This window comes from Choloepus didactylus, chromosome 2 (assembly GCF_015220235.1).
Source record: "Choloepus didactylus isolate mChoDid1 chromosome 2, mChoDid1.pri, whole genome shotgun sequence".
Classification (NCBI taxonomy): domain Eukaryota; kingdom Metazoa; phylum Chordata; class Mammalia; order Pilosa; family Megalonychidae; genus Choloepus; species Choloepus didactylus.
This window is the reverse complement of record NC_051308.1, coordinates 116,519,895-116,536,445: the sequence shown is the minus strand read 5'-3', so window position 1 is coordinate 116,536,445 and position 16,551 is coordinate 116,519,895. Positions and strand designations below refer to the sequence as shown.

At 41.4% G+C, this 16,551-nt stretch overlaps 1 non-coding gene across 1 annotated transcript; it reads right to left on the bottom strand.

The window, feature by feature from the left end:
- Positions 1-13,703: 13,703 nt before the first annotated feature.
- LOC119528254 lies at positions 13,704-13,809 on the bottom strand. The gene has a single exon (XR_005215574.1). It is a non-coding gene; the product is annotated as a U6 spliceosomal RNA (small nuclear RNA).
- Between the last annotated feature and the right edge of the window lie 2,742 nt (positions 13,810-16,551).

The window sequence follows — 16,551 nt, the reverse complement described above, 5'->3', positions numbered from 1 at the left end:
TATGGAAGCCAATGCCACCTGTCCATGCACATGGAGGTGAAATTTATCCCAGCCCCGAGGAGGATTTGTGGAATTAAAGTCTCCCCAGCCAGACACTGGCTTCTCACTCATAGCAATCACTACAATTGAGATTGATCTGCCAGGCTTTTCTTATTTGGAGAGTTTCTTCTCTTCATCTCCACACCCTTCTCAAAACTGATTCAAAGATACAACCCCGGATGGGTGAGATTGGTTTGAGTTATTTTCCGGGGGTGGTGGGGATGGGGGGTTGGCTGACACAGGGGAACTAAGGATAGCTGACCTCATGGAAGAACTGAACTAAGAATGAAACTGATTTGTGATGCAAGCTGGGCAAGATGAAGGGGAAAACCAAACATGTGTCCAGGTTCCTCTTTTGGTCAAGTGAGGGTTTCCTGTAGTCTCTCCCTCTTCTTCCTCAAACCTCTTTTCCAAAACTAATCAAGCCCTAACTTCAGAAAAGCATCTGTGTGCTCTCACCACCACCCTTCTTGACTAACTTTAGAAACCAGGAGCTGCCACACTCCCTTGCATTCTTGGCTATGACAGATACTACACAGCTCATTTTGTTTGCTATTCTGAAGTTTCTAGGATGAGGTTTAGGAACAATGATGAGGTCCAAAGAAGAGTTGTGAAGGCAAGATACAAATATTTTTGGAAAGAAGGGGACAAAATAGAGATTCATGAATCAAATAAGTAAAAGCAGGTAGAAAAGCACTTCTATGTGTACCCTTGCTTGCTTCTCCATCCTCTTCTCTAGACAATCACCTCCAAGAGTCAAGACCTAGGGCTTCACTAAAAGGGAGAAGGGGAGAAAATGGGAGCAAATTCATGTAGACACTGGCCATGAGGCTGTCCTAATGTGACTTTAGGCAGATGGGGTAGGAGGAAGAGAAGGAAAATTATTTAGGAGAAACGTAGACCCTTCAATGTCCATCCTTCTGCTCTCTTGGTACTCCCACAACTCACATAAGCACAGTGGAGGAATCTCTCCAAACTAAATCATCCCCAGAGAAGGGATATTCCTGCCCTCAGGGTCTCCCACTGCTCATGGTCCTGAAGACTTGCCCTAAAACTAGCCTTTAATTATGATCTAATCTAGTCTCTTGGGAACATGTATCCCACTGGAATGAGGGAAGGCAGGAGAAGGTCACCTGAGGCCTTAATGTCGTTTCCAGGGTCTCCTGGGGTAGGTACTGGGTGAGGGAGCCAAGATCACCAGGCTTCCTGTCCTCCCAATAGGCTTCAATCTCTGAAACCTCTAAGCATGGACAGCAGAGTCACCCAGCTTCACAAATACTGAAAGTCTGGGTTAACATTACATTTTTACTTTCTTTCAATATGTCTCCATCTTTGTGTTAATTTTATTTTTCCAGCATTTCTCCCTCTCTTTTTCTCCCTTGTCACTCCCACAAAATAAGAAGACTAAAAGGAAGAATGACATGTATACCCCAACATGCCAATTAGCTGTGGCTCCCAGGGGAGCCAGAGGATGGAGAGAGACACTAAAGAGGAGCATGACAAATGAGGGGAAGAAGAAAAGAAGGTTCAGGAACCTCACAGAGACAAAGAGAGGAGGTGGGCACTAGCTCCTGGGGTCTTCAGGCACCAGAACCAGTAGCTTCCAGTTCTCCAGCAATTGCTGGAACATCCAGGCCACAAGGTGGTGAAATTAACCCAGCTTTGGAGCCAGACAGACCTGGGTTCAAATTCTGACTCTGCTACTTTTTGGTTAGGAGACACTGGACAAGGCATAAGCATTCTGAGGATCACTCTTCTCATCTATGAAATGCAAAGTTGTTGGATGGGTAAATACAATGTACAGAAAATGCCTGACAGCCAAGAAATGGCTGCCATTGGCCCTCAGTAAATGGCTGCTGTGGCTGCTGCTGCTGCTACTATTAGTTTGACTCAGCCAGCTATGATCCGCCAACTCAGGTGGTTGGAGCACAGCTTGAATGAGGCCTAGGGCATGGGATTAATCGCTATCACTCTGTTCTAGTACATGGGCTGATCCAGTCCTCAGACTGTGCCCATAAACTTTTCTTCAAAGGATAGAGAGTGCCAGGCACCGGCTTAACTGCTAGAGATACAAACAGAGGGGGAAAGCATCATTCTGTCTCTGAGAATTGCTAAGCTTAGCACAAAGCCAGCCTTCCCACTAAAAAAAAACAAAATAGCTTGACATATACCTAGATGGTGGGCTACTAGCATGATTTGTGTTAACAAAGAACACAGGTTTTAAGCATAGGGACTTAGGACAGGAGGATAACATCGCTCTGTTATTCTAGCTTTCCCTCTCCTCTTTTTACATAGGTCCAGACCCAGCACCTCCCTTCCCCTCGCTCCATCATTCCAATCCCTTTACCTGGGATATTTCCCTTACTGCCTCCCAGTCCCTGTGTTTTGGGGTAAATGGGTGGATTGAGTAGGGGAAGAAGAGATCCGTGGCTATATGGAGCAGCTTACTGATTAGGCAGCTGCCAATAGATATTTTCCAGGATGTGTTTGTTCTTCCTCCCTTCCTCACTCTCAACAATTTTTGCTATATTCTCTTCTCATAAAGATGAACTGGAAAAGGGAAAAGCTTTCGGGAGGCTCTAGGACAGGAGATGGGAAAACCAGCAGAGTTGATATGGGATGAACAGTAGAGACGGATAAAGAACTAAATGCTTACTTCATATTTCAGTGACATTTTCCTCAACTCCACCCATAAAATGTTAAATGGGGATTTGGGGAGCAGATAGAGGTACAGTCCTGAGTTCCCCTTTTAGGAAGAATGTCTGAGCTGTTGATCTGGAAAGCTGATGAATTAATTTGCATGTTACTTCCATAGCATAGCTTTAAGTTGGTTAGGGTGAAAAGAAAAGGAAAAAATAGAAGCACAAGTTCCTGTAACTCCCGCTCCAGCCCTCACAAACCACGCTGCGCTAAGCCTAGAGCTCTGACCCCAGGAAAATAGCTCTTGCCTTCCTTCCCCACCTTCTCTCCCAGTCCCTCTGCCAACAGTAAATTCTAACTCATTGTCCCCAAAAACCAATCCCCCCAAATCTCTCCCCTCACAGGCAAGCAGCCCCAGCCCCATTCTGAACCCTCAAGGATCAGCTACAGCCCCCTCCCCCTTTTCACTCCCTTCCCTTAGCTTGGTTCATTCTTTTTCTGCTTTCTTCCTACTTCCCAGTCTCCCAACAACAGCAGCCAATCCCCAGCCTGCTCTAGAGCCACACCATATATGGAGAGGTTGGAAGGAAACCCGAGTAATGTGGAAGCAAATACACACACACACACAGACATGCACACATACAAACACACATCAGAGTTTGAGTGCCGTTCCGCACGTGACCCTGTGTCTGTTTGTGTATATGACACCAGTTCCACTGTTCCCCGTCCCTGGCTTACCCCACCCACAAAACGAGAAACCTGTTCGCTATTCCCCGCCTTTATTCAAGTCCCCCCAGGGACCATCGCTCCCACCCGTTGCCTCTGACCTAGATTCTCTGCACTAATTACAATCCTAACAAGATCTAACAAATACTCAACTTAGCACAGTTGAGACCCTCAAGGTCAATTAGAGCAGCCCAGTTCTGCTCAGGAAATGATAGATGGAGCCAGAAACTCTGGTACATGCCTCGCCCTATCCCACCCCCAACCCTGGGATTGGAAGTGGGGGTGGGGGCAATGCAAAAATTAGGGGAGCCAGTTTAAAAATAGGATCTTGGAAAGTTGCAAGTGCGGGGACTATTGCATTAAGGTTGGGGGAGCAGGTGGAGGATGCAGATTCCCAACTCCTCCTAAACTATCCAAAAGGTAAAGGTTGGTGCAACTATAGCAACCATGGGACATAAAGCAGTTTTCATTTTCATGCACTTAATATGGGGAAGAGAAGTCATAGAAGAGCAGGTAGCACCGGAACTTGATCCGTGTCATAGAGATGGTCTCCAATTATTAATCCCGCCTCTCCTTTGCTTCCTAACAAGCAGGGGTTATCTCCCCTGTCTTTCCTGCTGCTTTGGGATCGCTCAGAAATCACTCCTTTGTTTCAGAAATACTCGATTCAACTTTGCTTTTGCTTCTTCTAGTTATTAAAACCATGCAAGCCAACAGCCCCCTCCTCTCAAGGAATACAGAAAATTAGGGGTAAAAAAGTGATCAGGTTTTGGTTACCAAAGTGTTGTCAGATACTTTGGGATAGCGTCCAAATTACTGTTTTCTAGCTGAAGAATAGGAGGAAATGTCTGGAAGTGGAAGCACTGGGAATCTGGTGACTTTTACAAAATTTTCCCACCCAGCAGCAAACACAATACAACAGAAAGAAGACAGGGCAAGGCAATATGTCTCGGGTTCCTTCCTTTAGGTGGCAAAACAAGGAAATGGAATGTCCTATGTCCTCTGCATGCAAGCTGGTTGCCCTAACCTCCATCCCTAGTGCTTGTGGCTATGCAAGGTGGAAAGTGGAAGGAGAGGGCTAATGGAGTGCTAATGCACCAGTGGGAATGTGGACTTAGAACCAGAACAAGAACAGAACATTCCTCTTCTACTAGCCTCCACCCAGCAGTGGCTACAAAGGACTGCACTCTGCCAGCACCCTGCCTCATCCACAGTCCAGACTTATGCAGGAGCCAGATACCTGGAGGACAGGATGATTCACATAAACATCATGTCCATATGTTGAAGACTCCCAAATTTATTTCTCCAGCCTAAAACTCTTGGATCAAGGTACTTATAGCCAAGTGCCTATTTGACATCTCCACTTAAGTTTCTAACAGGCATCTTAAGCTTAACATAAGGGAGGTAGATCCTTAAGTAACAGCCCTCAATGAATTGACCTCCTTCCATGCTCCTCTACAATGTGATTTCCTACTCCTCCCATTTGAGAGGCATTGCTGTTTCTCCAACTGCCACTTGAATCTGGGTTGACCTCGTAACTTGCTTTGACCAACAAAAAGTGACTTGGCATAAGCTTCAGAGCTTGCCCACCTACAGTTCAGCTGCCATGAAAGAAGCCTGCATCCTAGAGGCTTGTGAGAACACATGGTAAAACCGTGTGGAAAGAGGTGCAGCCATCCCACATCCAAGGCCCCAGCCAAGCACAGCTGCTTACCTGGTAAGACCAGAAGACAAACTGCCCGGTCAACTCACAGAATCATGGGAAATAATAAATCACTGTTGTTTTAAGCCACTAAGTTTTGGCTTAGTAGCAATAGCTACGGAAACAGAAATCAGTACTTGGAATTGGGATGCTGCCATAACTAAAACCTAAAGTATGTAGCACTGACTTTGGGAACAGGCAGCAGACAGAAGCTGGAAAGGCAGCAAGGAGACTGTAGTAGAGGCTGACTGAGCCAGGAGGAAATTGCTATGGGAGGCTGGAGAAAGAACCACTAGTGTTATATAGTGGTGGAAAAATTTACAAAATTGTCGCCTGTGGTAACTTGGAAGATAGAAAATAACCTAATGAACTTGTGGAGATAGATGAGGAGATTTCTATGCAGAACGTTGAAAGTGCCAATAAGCTTCTCTTGGCACTTTCTCTTAGCTATGAATGAGGTGTGGCAACAGAGGTGAACTTAAAAAGGAACAATTCAGTTTGCAAGCAGAAGTTAGAGGAAAAATAACGGAGAGCCGGGGGCAGTCTCCAGCCAGAAAAACTTAGAAGAATGATCTAAGTGAAATGATTCTGGCATTTGAAAAGTACAGGAGAACAGTTCATTCAAGGGCAATGGAATTATCTGGTTGTTACTAAATGATACCAGCATCTTAAGGATAATGGCATGCAGTTAACAAGGGAAACTAAGCAGCTAAACTAACTGCAGCTCTTTGGTAGTTTACAAAGAGTCCCTTATCTCTTGCAACAGAAGAGCAGTCAAGGAGGAAGACCCAACTCAGAATTTAAGAGATGCCCAAGTTCCAACGACATTGAACATTCAACTGAGGTAGTTTGAACCCTCAATCCAAGGTAGGGTCATATAGTAATTCTGTTGTCAATTTTCTGAGGAACCGCCAAACTGATTTCTACAGTGGCTGTACTGTTCTGCAGTGCCACCACATCCTCGTCAGCACTTATCATTTTCTGTTTTTTTAATAATAGCCATCCTAGTGGGTGTAATTGTGGTTTTGATTTGCATTTCCCCAATGACCAATGATGTTGAGCATCTTTTCGTGTGCTTATTGGTCATTTGTATATCTCCTTTAGAGAAATGTCTTTTCAAGTGCATTGCCCATTTTTAAATTGGGTTGTTTGTCTTTTTGTTGTTAAGTCATTTCTGTGGGCATTTTTTTTTTAAATTCAGTTTTATTGAGATATATCCACATACCATACAATCATCCGTGGTGTACAATCAACTATTTACAGTACCATCATACAGTTGTGCGTTCATCACTGCAATCTCTTTTTTGAACATTTTCCTTATACCAGAAAAAGTAAAAATAAGAATAAAAATAAAAGTAAAAAAGAACACCCAAATCATCCCCCCACCCTATTTTTCATTTAGTTTTTGTCCTCATTTTTCTACTCATCCATCCATACGCTGGATAAAGGGAGTATGGTCCACAAGGCTTTCACAATCACACTGTCACCCCTTGTAAGCTACATTGCTACACAATCGTCTTCAAGAGTCAAGGCTACTGAGTTGCAGTTTGATAATTTCAGGTATTTACTTGTAGCTATTCCAATACCTTAAAACCTAAAAAGGGTTACCTATATATTGTGTACAAGTGCCCACCAGAATGACCTCTCGGGTCCATTTGGAATCTCTCAGCCACTGAAACTTTTTGTTTCATTTCACATCCTCCTTTTGGTCAAGAATATGTTCTCAATCCTATGATGTCAGGTCCAGATTCATCTTCCCTGAGCATTTTAATTCCTTCCTCCACTGTCTAATGTGGAACTCAGGTGATCCATTAGAGCACCTCTTGGTACGCTTGCCCAATTGTGACTATGAATAGTAAGTGCAACCCAGCCTACAAAAAGCATGGTTATCAGGGGCTCAGAATTCGTCAAAAAAAAAAAAAAAGATTTTAGGTTACATCACCAGGTAAGCCATCAAGAAGAGCAGAGATGATACTGGAATCACCTCTAGCAGAGAGGGAAAATGGACTTGGAATAGATAATGGAAGAAAGAAACTATTAGTTACCAGTTGCAGTCCCAAGACCAAATGCAGCAACAGAGGCTGTGGTTCATTTCTCTAACCTTCCTCTTCTAAGTCCATTCAGGAAGGGAGGCCCACTGGAACCCAGGAAGAGCTACACGCCCCCAGATGTATGAAGACATGAATCCACAAGGGAGGTGCGCCCTTTAGATCTGTTTTCAAGAAAGAGCTTCTTAGGCAGCTTCCAGGAGGGCAGTTAGCTGTCAGCCTCTAGCTGCTTGAGTTTTCAGGAGCTGTCTCAGTTTTCAGGCAAGGCACGCTCCTCCCAGGCAGCTCCCAGCCAATGACCAAACATATTGGGTGGGGAATGCTACTAGGGCCTGGACATTTCTGCCCCATGAGGTCTCGGCTAATGAGACATCTTTGTTCCAGAGTTCCCTTAATGGGTTCGCCAAGACTTTATCCACATTTCAGTCTGAGGCTCTCCCTGCCCAGTCCAGCTTCCTGCCCCCTTTCCTCTCATACACGTTATTCTTGATGTCCGTCTTACACTCCTAACTCCTCAGCTTCTGCTTCCCAGAGAACCCAACCGACAAACCTTCCTTCCTCCCACCCTCTCCACCTCCAACATCTAATTCATCAGTGAGTCTTTTAGGTTCTACCTTAAAAGCATATCTAGAATCTGGCCATTTCTGTCTCTTCTCTGCCAGCCCCTCGCTTGAATAACTGCATCATCTCCTGACATCTCCCTGCTTCCTCTCTTCCCCGAATCATTCAGCAGCTAGCGAGTCTTAAACCAACTCATGTCACTCGCCTACTTAAAGCCATTCAAGCTTCACTTCACTCTTGAAATAAAAGTTGAAACTCCCTTCCCGACCAATAGGGCCCTTCGTCATCTGGCCCAGGCACATGTCCGACCCCACACTTTGCCCACTGCACCCACGCAGGCCTTCCTTCCGTTCCCCAGACACACCGACCTCTTCCCCAGCTCAGGGCCTTTGCCATTGGTATTCCTTCCGCCAGAAACGCTCTCTTTCCTCTCCTATAATATCTTCACTCAAACATCAGCTCCCCTGAGGGTCTTTCTCTGACAGCTCTGTATTGAGAATTGCTAGCCTATCCATTTGCTTCACAACAGTTACCATGGTCAAATTATTTGCTTCTTTACCTCACAGGGACAAGACACTGATTTGTTCACTGGTAAATCCCAAACACCCTGCACACAGCATAAACTCAGTAATTACTTGTGTAATGACTGATTGAACTCTTTGCCTAACCCATGCACCCCCACACACACATTCATTCCCACAACTTATTTCCATTGTAATGATATTAATATATTTTGTTGGCCCATTACATTTTTAGATAATATATTTTTGTTTGCTATTAATAGCTTTCACACACATTATTTGATTTTTGATCTTCATGGTTAATGCTGTGAGGAAAGTAAGACAGGGATAACCCCCAAATTGAAGATTTAAAAAACTGAAGCTCAGAGAATCTCAGCTGTTCAAGCCATCAAGTTAGAAAGTGCCAAAATCTGGAACTAAAGTCAGATTTTGGGGGGGAGTTTTCCTCTTATTTTTAAAATTCTAAACGCATTCTTATCTTTAATCTTCGAACTCTAAATTTCTGGCCCACCCCTCCTCTGTTAGACTCTGCTTCAGGTCATGCTGACTCTGAAAGGGTTCTCCCTGCAGAACCAAAAAGGATGAGTGGACCAACAACCAATTATGACCTGAAAAGAGTGAGAGAGCAGAAGTAAGCAAAGTAAAAGATATACTGCTTACAAAGGAAATTATTACAAATTCTTTTTTTTTTTACATGATATTGTAGAAATAAGATCTAGTAAATGTATCTATTAGTAAGGAAAAGGCCAAAACAATGCTGGAGAGTGACATCAAAGTAACCTAATACTCTTATCTACTTGACATTCCTTGATGATATCCTACAACACTATAGCATGTAATTTCCTACAGATTGACATGCCAAGGAAATGCCAGTTATTTATTGAAATGTAAAATTCGGTGATTTTCACAGGGTGGGGAGAAAGGGGAGGTAACACAATGGGTAGACCTATATGTGGCTTCTTTCTCCCACTTTTTACAAAAATCGATCGTGATTATTAAGTTTTGAGTAAAAGTTGTCATCACATCATTATCAAAAACCATTTAAATATCCAAATAGCGAACTAAGTTTTTGTCTTTGTAACCATTTATTTATTTACCTCTCTCCCACATAAACAGTGAGCAGTTCACACAGGTACTCAATCAATGTTTTTTTTAATGAATATCTACAAGAGGTTATGTAATTTGAGTTAAAAAGAAGAATTACATAGAACAATAAAAACATAATGAAAGTATAATAAATAATAATGAAAGTCTAAGATGCATTGAAATTGCCAGTCAGAAGGCCAGGTTCCTGTCTGGCTCTGCTTCTTATGCGTTGTTTGACCTTGGGCAGATCTCAATTCCTAAATCTATTTCCTCATCTGTAAAATGGAATTAATATTTGCTCTACTTACCTCACGGGGTTATTGTAAAAGTCATACGAGTCAATAGATTTTAACCTTACTAATGTTACCTATTATTTCAATAAAAGTTATTTTTAAAGTGGCATGCATTTCACTACAGTGCAAAATATGATTGGGGAAGCAGACTCAAAAATTCCAAACCTAAGCAAATTGAGGTCGAGGAAGCTACCTCTCACCTCATCAATCTTGAAGGAGTCTAGAGGTGACCTATTACCAGTCTCTACTACTTTTTATGTGTCTTCTGTGAGCCTTAGTTACTTCGTATCAGTCTCTCTTGACCCTCAGTTATGTGGGAATAAAATGTGCCCTACTTAACCTAGAAGGTTTGCAAGGAGGCGCAAATTAGATAATTATTGCTAAGGTCTGTTTGCCAGCCATAAAGTACAATACAAATGTAAGGAAATCTCATAAGATTTTTCTGAGGTTCAGCCTGAACTTTCCAGGCTGAGGATATGTGAGGTTTACACTGACAGACAACAGCCTAGGAAAAAACAGATTATGTTTTGCTCTCTTGGATTGGATCACACACTGCCTTACAAACTCCATTCTGGCAGGGCCTTGAAAAAAGGTAAAAGGAACCATAGGCTCTTTCACATACATTGGCTCACTTAAATCTTCCCAACACTATGCCAACTGGGAATTATGATGCCCATTTTACTGATGAGGAAACTGAAGCTTGGAGATGCTGAGACTTATCCAAGAGCATGCAACTGATAAATGAAATGGCCCTATCTGAAACTACCTCTTTCAACATTCACGGAAGAGGACAAAGTATGTGTAGATGAAAAAGAGGAACTAGTGAGAGGTGGCCTGAAACAAATGGCTTACTTCTCCTTACTCTTTGACACAACTTCTACTCAAACCAGCAAATCTATTTTCTGTCTTTTACAAATATTTCATATTTCTTACTTTGGCTAAGATGCCTGAAGAAACAACTATGACAGGAGGTAGACCTAGGATGCTAATAGTTGACAGCTGTGGATGGGCAAGGAAACATTTCTACTGGAGGAGAGTATGACCAGTGTTCACAGATGTGGTAGCCCTGTCCCCCGAAAGACCTTTAATTGGTGAAGAAGTTTCAATCCAATTGTTTTGGTTTGCTAATGCCAACAAGATGCAGTATACCAGAAATGGGTTGGCTTTTACAATGGAGATTTATTAATTTACAATTTACATTCTTAGGCTGTGAAAATGTCCAACTCGAGGCATCAACAGGATAATACCTAGACTCTGAAGAGAGGCTGCTGGGATTCGGGACACCTCTGTCACATGGGAAGGCACATGGCTGGTGTTTTCCGGTCCTTTTTCCCGGGTTTGGTTGCTTTCAGCTTTTGACTTCAGTGGCTCTCTCTCGCTCAGCTTCTGTGGGGCCTCTCTTAACTTCTCTGGGGTTTTTCTCTCAACTTCTCTGGGGCTTTTTTTGTGAGCTTCTCTTAATTTCTTCTCTTAGATTCTGTACATATTTTATCCTCTTATAAAGGACTCCAGTAAAAGGATTAAGACCCACCTGGAATGATGTGGTTCACATTTCAATTGAAATAACCTAACCAAAAGGTCCCACCCACAATAGGTCTATATCCACAGGAATGGATTAAAAGAACAGGGCCTTTTCTGGGGTAAATAACAGCTTCAAACTACCACACCATCTCTGTTTGAAATGCCCAGCTCTTAAGTCACATCTCAATTCTATGCATAGATTCAAGGGTCTGCATAAACACCCACTACTCTCCCGCCTCCCATAGAAACCTCCACCTTCATATATATGTTCATCCTAAGGCTTAGGCAAGTCAAAAGTAGTTCCTCACTCATAAAAATGCTGGGGACCCTATTTACATATAAACCTGTTTTGCCACCTAGAATTCTTCCTCCATTAATTCATGTCTCTTCCCTTATTTATAGTCTAGTTTATTTACCAAAGACTGGAAACAGCCCCAATGTCCATCAGTTTGGGGAACAATTAAAATAAATTATGAGAACATATTCATAAAATAAATGGACTATTAAGCAGCAATAAAAAAGAATGAAGTACAAGTGGCAAGACTGCCAAAATATAGTGTTAAGTGGATAAGAAAAAAGAACAGCAGGATGTGTGTATCTTTCCATTTTGTAACAAGAATAATATTAAATATTAGCTTTTGATGGTATAAAACATTTCTAGAAGAATACACAAGAACTATTAACCATGGTTGACTTTGGTTAAGTATACCTGCAGTACTATTTGAATATTACCATGGCAATTCAATTTAATAAAAAACAACTTAAAAATCTAACTCAAAATCTTTTTCCCTCAAAAACTTACCTTGTCCATTCTACTTTCTAAATAGCTCCCAAATCTGATTCCCTCCCTCCCACTGCCTTTGCCACAGTCTAATTAGAGCTGCCAACTGTGTTTTGCCCCTAGCTACCAAAATCTAGAGGTGCAGATTTTTTTAACATAATTTGACATGCTTTTTTGTAAAAAAGGATAGCACTTAGTAATCCAGTATATTTAGTTAAATTGAGAGCTATCAGAAGGCACATTACTAGTCACACCCATTTGCAGGCCATATCTTGAATTACAGAGTTGTTTGAAGGTCAATTGCGAGCTTTCTGTCTTGAGTGCCAAAATTGCTCTTCATGGTTCTGCCCCTACAGGTCCAGGCCACCAACTCTTCAAGCATGCAACAGTCTTCCATTTATGCTCCCTGATACCTTTCTTCCTCGTCCTCCTTCACCCATAATGCATCCCCACACCACAATCAGAGTGATCTGAAATATTTCCCATTGCCCTTGAGTTAAGAGCACCTTCTTTAACACAGTTTAAAGGGCCCTTTGTGGATCTGGAGCCCTCTTCCTTCTTTAGCCTCATCCCTCCTCTCCACTCCCCTTCAGGATACCTCAGAGGCCCCACCCCTTACTCTGAACACCAGCCTTGCTGTGTGCATACTGAACTTGCTGTTCCCTGAACCAGAAGTGCTCTCCCTGGCCTCTAACCCTCATACCTGCTGTTTGCTCTTCTGAGAGGCCCCTAGATTGCAGAGCAGTAACCAAAATATGTATCCATGGAGACCAAAGAGACTAAGGAGTGGCTGCCACAGACGGCCTCTTCGAGGCATACCCTTTTCCTGTTGGAACAAGTATCCTTTGAATTAAAAATAATCCATCTCTTGTTTTAGTGGCAAATGCTTTCAGCAAACCTATAAAGAAGGAAAGGAAACCTACAAGGCATAAAGGGTAAGAAGAGGTCAAATATTAAGACACAAGAGCTAAATCTTGGCAGCCAGCCACAAGTTAATAAGAACAGTTAAGTTCTGTAATCAAGACCTCCACCAGGGCACCACTTGTTATGAACTCAGAGTTCTAGCAAATGAGGTTCATCCTCAAAAGTGTAATGATGGCTTTTCCAAGCTTACTCAGAAATCTGTGGATCACTTGGACATCACCTCACCTCCTGCTCCCTTACCTCTATTCCCATGCCCACCCCGTGCCAGCTTTCATTTTGCATGGAAAGAGTGGTTTTCAGCATAATGTGTCCCTCTCCCTATCAATCTGCAGGATGTTCACCAGTGGCACTTCCTGGGCATATGTACTGCAACAGAGGACACTGCTGTTTAAAGGCTTCATACTTGGATTGAAGAATATAAGTTTCTCCATGTATGTCTCCCAACAACACAGAACAGAGACCAGATTTTCTGGTTCTTTTGTTGTATCCACACCATACTCATTCTTCAAAATCTTTCATACTTACAGATAACTCCAACTAACAATGAACTTTCCCCATATGCAATGGCAATTGATTTTTCAATTTAACATTTGATTGTATATTATCTTGAGTTGTCCTCTGACAATGACAAGGCACTTTTTTTTTTTAATTAAATTCAGTTTTATTGAAATATAGTCACATACCATACAATCACCCATGGTGTACAATCAACCATTCACAGTATCATCATATAGTTTTGCATTCGTCACCCCAATCTATTTTTTAACATTTTCCTTACACCAGAAAGAATCAGAATAAGAATAAAAAATAAAAGTAAAAAAAAAAAACCCAAATCATCCTCCCCATCACACCCTATTTTTCAAAAGTATGGAAAGCTTCACGAATTTGTGTGTCATCTTCTGCAGGGGCCATGCTAATCTTCTCTGTATCGTTGCAATTTTAGTATATGTGCTGCCAAAGCGAGCATGACAAGGCACTTTTGACAATAGTAGATTGGAAAAATAACAAACTAGGAATAACAAGGTCTGGCTTCTAGTCAAGGGGTTGCCACTAAATCTTGATGTAACCTGGAGCAAGTCAGCTTTTTTGGGCCTCAGTGCTCCCTGCAGAATAAGAATGAACTGCTGATCTCTAAAGATCTTGCACAGTCTACGGCTCTATGACACTGAGCTCCTCAAAGTGCATGAACACAGGTCATATCCTTTCTCAAGGCTAGAAATATAACAGGAACTCTGTTAATACTTGAATGAAAACCATTGATAAAATGGTTGCCTGGCCCAGGCCCTTGGATACCAATCCAACATATATCTCCCCTGGGAAGAGCTCTCTCAGTGTCTACAAGTGAATGTACTTCCCTGATAGAAATTCAATAATTTTTAACATCTTTTAAGTTGTTTCTTAGTGTAAACTTAAATCTCTACAGATCAACCTTCAAGAAAACAAAGAAACTATCAGTAATAATTTAAAATCATTAGCTTCAAATTTGCCTTATTACTCCTAGCCTGGTACTCCTTTTAGCGGCAGCACTTTGATTTTAGTTCAGAAACGTACTAATGCTCTGAACCACGCATTTGTCAGGGAAGTGCCTCAGCCCTCCCTCCCCAAACCCAGTGCTCCGATCAACTAAGCCAAGTCACCGTGCGAATCACTGACTGACGCCCAAAGGCAAAAAATAAACACAAACAAACAAAAACAAACACCTTTCCAGGAATTTCATTTGGAAAACCAAGTATAAGAGAGGAAAAAAAAAAAAGCAAACACTAATTTTCCAAGCTTTTTGGGAATGTTGGGGGTGCAGAAATCTTGAGAGCTGGTTTCCGAAGGGCACTGCATACCAGACAATGTGGTACAAGAGCCTCCCGGCTGTTGTGTCAATGAGGCCTTTCAGGCCCTCCACACTACCTCACTTGTTTCCCTAAAGTAGCGCTTTCTGGAAGCTAAACTCTCAGCTGGCGAGAACAGTGAACCCTGAGCCATTTGTCTATCAACTTCTTTAAAGAAAAAACTCTCCTGTACAGCTGTCTTGTTTTGCACTTTCTATTCTGTACTTCTATACACGTAATGACAAACAGAGGCGGCAAGAGGCTGTTGTAAAACTGTAAAGAAAGAAGAAATCAAATGTGCCCAGAGCCTCCACTTTCAGCTATTAGAGAAAAGTCTGCAGCTCATAGAAACCAGCAATAATAAAATAAAATAAAATAAAAAGTTAGTAGTGAGCACTGGGAATCAGCAACAAGGTACTCTTCCGGTTTTGGAGTGCTGGGAGAAAAAAAAAAAAAGACGTATTCCCATCTGTCCTTTCCAAATCAAACAGTACAGCTTTCCAAACTTTGAACATAACAATCTTTTCACATACAATCAATTCTATTGGTGCTACTGGAGGAAAATAATTGGTGCAGATTTTTCAAAGTAGTAAATATTCCCCAAAGCATTTTTTACTAACCTTTGGTATACCCTATGTAGATTTTACAGAAAATTTGTCTTCATAATTTCATTTTTCCTAAAATAATTAAGTAATTGAGCAAAACCCACCAACTTGAGCACAACACACCAACACAGGTTAACAGTTAAAAAGAATGCTTAAAAAAGGACTGAAACTACATGTTTTCTTCAAATAATATGCAAAAAACCAAATGTGTTAAAAATGGAGGTTAAAAAGGAGTATTATTTTTAAAAGAACTATCAATACTCTTTATTAAAAAAAAAAAAAAAACCCTAACTGTTAATGTCAAGAACTCAGATTAACCAATAAGAAAACCTGAAAGTGTACATTTTAATTTATTACCAGGATTAACTATTGGCATGCTAAATAAACTCAGATAATTCAAAAGAAAAAAGAAAAAAAGAAAAGAAAAATGAAAAAAAAAGAAAAACCTGAGAAAAAGACAAAGTCAAGAAGAAGAAGAAGGAGGAGGAGAAGAAATGACCAAAATATAGGGTGATGCAATGGTGCAACCCTTTTCTGGTAAGCAATTTGTCAAAACATATCAAGAACCTTATAGATGTTTATCAGCTTGGCACCTCCACTTCCAAGAATCTGACCTAAGGAAAAAAATCCTGAATATGAAAAAGAGTTCATGCACATAGATAGCTACTGAAACATCAATATGGAAAAATGGAAATAATTTAAATGTTTAACTATGGGAGATGGTTGAACAAATTATGACACAGCACATTATTATTATGTAGGCATTTTAAATGATGTTTATGAACAGTTTAAACAAATGCTTATGATACAATTTTTTTTTATTTTATTTTGAAATAAATTCAAACTTACAGGAACAGTTGCAAAAACAATACAAACCCCATACACAAAACTCCAGCATAGCCCAACCCCCTCCCCCAATACCCCAATCCACCAACTTTAACATCCTGTCACACCACTGTTTCTTTCTTTCCCTCCCTCCTTCCCTCCCTATCATCCATCATCTATTGCTCTGTCTTCTGAACATATGAGAGCAAACTGTACACATCCTTGAACAGACAATATAATTCATATATACATTTCCCATGAATAAGAACATTCTTTTATGCAATCCCATTAAGCGCAGCTAAGAAGTTCAAGAAATTCAACATTGATACAAAGCTTACATTCTATATTTCCTTTTTTTTCTTTCTTTCATCCCATCTGTGTCCCTTTGAGCCTCCTCTCCTCCATCCTCAGATCCCATCCAGGATCATCCTTAGCATTTAATTATCATTATCTATT